The sequence below is a fragment of the Elephantulus edwardii genome, unplaced genomic scaffold, assembly GCF_000299155.1.
Source record: "Elephantulus edwardii isolate Elephantulus edwardi_28Jun2011 unplaced genomic scaffold, EleEdw1.0 scaffold00256, whole genome shotgun sequence".
Classification (NCBI taxonomy): domain Eukaryota; kingdom Metazoa; phylum Chordata; class Mammalia; order Macroscelidea; family Macroscelididae; genus Elephantulus; species Elephantulus edwardii.
This window is the reverse complement of record NW_006400006.1, coordinates 585764-591290: the sequence shown is the minus strand read 5'-3', so window position 1 is coordinate 591290 and position 5527 is coordinate 585764.

The following is a 5527-nucleotide window of genomic DNA, read 5'->3' as shown; positions in this document are numbered from 1 at the left end:
CTCCTTGGAGGTAAGGATTTTGAAGCTCCATCTGACATCCTTTGGGCAAGTGATCATGAGAGACCAGTTCTTGGGAAAGGACATCTTGCTTGGAAGGTTGGAGGAACAGCGCCAGAGAGGAATGCCTTGGATAAAATGGATTGGTACAGGACTGGGATGGTAGGGGTAGATGTGTCAGAAACGGTGGGATTCAAGATATTGTGCATAGGGTTACTATGAGTCACTATGTTCTATGAGTTACTATGATGGCAAATAGCAACAAGATATCTTTTTGTTTTCCTTTCATGCTTTTAATATGCCAATCTCTGATTCATATTGATTGTGTGCTCAGGTTACCATGGCTTCTTTTTTCTTTCTTTTGATCCTTAGAAATGCCATTTTCTCTTGACCTGACTCTGAAATGAAATTACTTTGCTTCAGATCCTCATTCACATCCTTCCCTTTTCTAGTTATTGTGTTAGAATCCTGGCTGCCTAGAATTTGAAGAGTTGTAGATTAAATTCTCACCTCATACTCCAAACATCCCTAAGAGATTGCCATTTAATTATGCTTTTTCATCTCCAGGGAAGATGAGCTTGTTACTCCAAAATCCAAAATATTTATAATCACTTAACTTTTTAGATAATCATTTAACTTAAGAGTGTTGTCGCATCTTTGAGTTGGAACCAATTCATAGCTGACCCTCCAGTAGGTTATCAGAGATATTAAATAGCAGGGGAGGAGATTGCCCATCCTTTGGAACAGCTGGTGGAGTCAAACAACATACCTTTAGATTGGCAGTGTGACTTCTAACAACTGAGTCACCAAAGCTTTTGTATCCATGTCAATTATATTAAATTTATTTAGGGGTGCATCTATTTATTATTTTAAACCCCTTTATGTAGATAATAAATTATTACATCTATAAGAATATACTATGCACTAAAGAGTATGCCAAACAACTGAAGAGTATACCATAATATTTAAAAAAAAAATCATGAACCACTATGATACTTATCAAATTTGAAGAGAAAGAATGACATATTGGTGATATGAAGCGTATAAAAAAAGTCACAAAGCACATAAATAAGTTTTTTGGGTATGTTTAAATATATTTAAATGAAAATTTACAGAGACTTTGGATTTCCATTCATTCATTGTTGCACCCTTTCCTCCCTGCCCATCCCTTTATCCAGTTTGTTTTTCTCTTTGAAAAGTAAAAATAAAGAAATCTTTCATTGTTATACACTGTCCCCCTCACCCTGCCCCTCAAATTCCCTCCACTATGCAGCTTTCATTCTGGTCTCTTGTCATGACAATAAGACATAATCATATATTCCTCCAAAACAGTTCTTTCCCTCATCTGTTTCAATGCTGTGTACATTATCCCCTCTTAATTTCCCCAAATCCCCAATGTCAGTCCCACTCTACAGCAGTGGCACTATGCAGTACTTGTCCTTTTGTGACTGATATATTTCACTCAGCATAAATAAATCCATTTTTAACATCTGCCAAAATGTTATATGTATGATTTTACTTCAAAAGGAGGGAGGAGAAAGAAATAAAAAGAGAAAGAGACACAGATAAGTAAAGAAAATGACGGAGAAACACAGTGAGAGAGAATGAGAGAATGAAAGAGGCTTAGTGATTAAGGTTCACTGCACATTACAGTGATGTTTCAGAAAGGAGATGTCCCAGACTACTCTGACGATCTCATTTGGAGCAAAATCTTGACTTACAACAGTGTTATTACTTTGACCTCAATCATATGTTAAATTATTTTCCCCAAGATATTGTTCCCTGTTCCCTGCTTCATTTCAATTGTAAGAAAAGTATGACATATTAAAGTTAAATTATAAGGACATAGCTATGTAGATGAAGATGTGTAAGTGGGTTTTACCACACACATTGGTTTCATCTTTGACTTTTTGAGAGAAATGCCTTCAGTGCTGTGATTAATTCTAGGTGCCTTTGGGAAGTAAATGAATGCTCAACATTGACGAGTGTATATGAACGGTGGTAAAAAAAAACCAACCTTTTTAATAAAGGCTTTGAAAAGAGCCAGCTTTCATCTTGAAACCCCATAGTATTGAAATACCATAGTACTTATTAGGGATGGAACTCATATGTGTGAATTGATAACTTGCTTGATTGCCTGAAAATGATATAAAGAGGACAATTGTAGATTTTTGTTCTAAAATGCACCATTACAAATATTAATAAAAATATACAATCAATAGTCTAGTTTTAGTGTCAAGTTTCCAGACCCAACATCTGAAGATATTTTTTTCTCCAAAAATGTATATATTAAAATGTATATTAACAAAAGAGGGAAGTTATAGTTCAGTCAATTAACAAACTAGACATTTAGAGGTGGGAGAAGCTGATGTTATTTAATTAGTGCTTGATATAGGATAAACAGGAAGAAAGAGGTCAAGTATACCAGGGATACTATTTACTTCATTTTTAGCTGTATTTGGAGCATGCTCTGATTCTTTCTATTCTACATCTCTCCACAAATACTTCTTGTTTTTAAAAATCTGAAGCACTTTTTTTTTTACTTTCACAGTTTAGCAATTCATGTTATAGTTATTAAGTGTTGGTATGACAATATAATTTATTCTGGAAGTGAAGCTGTTTAGGACAATTATCTTAACAGTGCAATATATTTTTTTCTTTTTTAGTCACTTATATCAAATAAGTGACTGCTAGGAAAACAAACAGATTTGTCCTGGAAAGGATTAAACCGGGTGGCTCCTTGGAGGCAAGGATTCTGAGGCTCCGTCTAACATACTTTGGACATGTTGTGAGGAGAGACCAGTCCTTAGAGAGGGACATCATGCTTGGGAGGGTGGAGGGACAGCGCAGGAGAGGAAGGCCCTCTATGAGGTGGATTGATTCAGTGACTGGGATTATTGGGATGGGAGTGTCAGAGACAGTGCGATTGGCACAGGACAGAGCAGAGTTTAGGGCTGTTGTACATAGGGTCGCTATGAGTCGCAGGCGACTTGACGGCACGTAACAACAACATATCAAATAGTAGGAATTCCAAATAATGTTATGTGTAATAATTAAGCAGTTGTTTTCAAAAATGACTTCAAATCATAAAGTGTATTTTTTTCCCTGATCCAGATTTTCTGCAACAGTGTATTTTTTGTCTCAATTTATTATTTTAGTAGCTACAAAGCTGAAAAGTGAGAAATTAAAACTGAATTGATGATTTAATTTTTTACATAGTTTAATATAGACTAACACTTTTCTTGAAAGGCAAAAAATTAAACATTTGAAAAACCATGTGGCAATTGGATTTTTCCAATGTAATAATTAATTTTTCTTTCCTCCACCCCATGTTATATTCCACAAATAAGAAAGAAAATGGATAAATAAGTTATAGACCTGTTTGGGTTATTCATTGTGTTAATTAAAATCTTGTCACTAGGGAGGGATGTTGTCTTTCTTAGAAAAAAAGAGTCGAAGTCTAATAATTTCAGCACTTTATCAATCCATTTGCCTATTTCCAGACTTTACAAATGTAATTCCAGATTTCTTTTTCTCTAGACTGAACCTCCAATGGAGAAGCTGCTTCTTTGAACCTTTAACCATTTGGAACAATTAACATCTTCACCTCTACTTCCAAATCTCAGCTGGGATCAATAATTTCTCTTAAGCTATGCCACTCATTTTCTCTATGTCTTGATCAAATGATCACATTTCACCCAATGATCAGATGCAATTTGGCTATTAACAAAAAGACTGACTGTTTCAAAACACCAACTGCTCCAATGGTGAAAAAGGAGGCAGTATCCTCTTATTAAGATTTACAGGTTCAAAAACCAGGTGATTCCAACATCCTTGCCTGATTAAAACACTCAACAAAATACAAATAGAAGATAATTTCTTCAACATAGTAAAAAGTAAACCCAAGGACCAAAGTTGTTTTCAACGGACAGAGATTAGAAGCATTCTCTTTACGAACAGGAACAAGGCAAAGATGCCCACTATCATCACCTCTCCTATTCAATATTGTATTGGAAGTCTTAGCAATAGCAATAAGGCAAAAGAAAGAAATAAGAGGTATCTCAATTGACAAAGAGGAGGCAAAATTATCTCTCTATGCAGATGATATGATAGTATACTTCGAAAACCCTAAAAATTCAGCAAGAAAATTAGTTGACCAATTAAGCAAAGTGGCAGGTTACAAGGTCAAGATACAAAAATCAATTGGATGTCTCTACAGTGACAAAGAGATTACAGAACTGGAGCTAAGAAAACAATATCCATCATGATAGTTAATCACAAGATTAAATAGTTGGGAGTAAATCTAACTAGAAACACAAAAGATCTATTCAAAGAAAATTACAAAACAACAAACAAGAAACAAAAAGAGACTTGAAGAAATTGAAGAATATAACTTGCTCACGGATAGGAAGACTCAATATTGTGAAAATGACAATCCTACCAAAGGCCATTTACACGTTCAATGCAATTTCAATACAAATACCAATTTCACTCTTCAACAAGATAGAAAAGGCACTCTCCAATCTCATTTGGAATGGAAAGAGGCTTTTCACTCCTGATTTCAAGTCCTACTACACTGCTGGGGTGGGTGGTCAAGACAGTGTGATACAATGACGGACACACAGATCAGTGGAATAGAATTTAGAACCTAAAAGTCAGCCCATCTACCTATGGTCACCTGATTTTTCACAAAGATATGAAATCAGTTAAGCGGGGAAATGACAGCCTTTTAAACAAATCATGTTGGCAAAACTGGAAAACCATCTGCAAAAAAACTCAAGCAAGATACACAATGCATACACCATACACAAAAATCAACTCAAAGTGGATCAAGGACCTAGGACTAAAATCAAGGACTATATGTTTCATCAGAGAAAAGCTTGGAAGAACTCTAGAAGCCTGATTCCACAACATGAACAGTCTTCCAAGTATCCTGAAAAAAAACATAGACCAGGAGAGGATAAAACAGACGAGTGGGACCTTTTTTTAATGTTCTATATTATTTCAAGAATTTTTATTCATTAGAGATAGTACAAAATTCACACCTATTGTTGGTTTTAGTTAATTGTTCATTTAATTTAATTCCAACTATTTAATAGTTTGAATTTAAAGATATCTGAAGAAGTATTATTTAACCATTCCTCTCCCACACTTCTAAGTTCTTATAATTATTATATGTTTAAAAAATTTATTTTAACTCAATATCTCATGTGTATTCTGTTATATAATGCTCCTTACTCATGCCTATAATGTCCTTATTCACGCCTTGTCCAATCATTACTACACTCTCCCCTTCCCTTCACCCTACCCATCCATCTGCTAATCTCTGCTCCTTCTCCTTCCCCTTCTACTCCTTATCAAATCCCTATGCACATCCAAAAACTTCTCCAACAGAGAAAAAGGAAAGCCACAAACTGGGAAAGAATATTTGGTAATGACATGTCTGATAAGGGACTTGTTGTTGTTGTTGTTGTTATGTGCCGTCGAGTCGTTTGCGACTCATAGCGACCCTATGTACAACAGCCCTAAA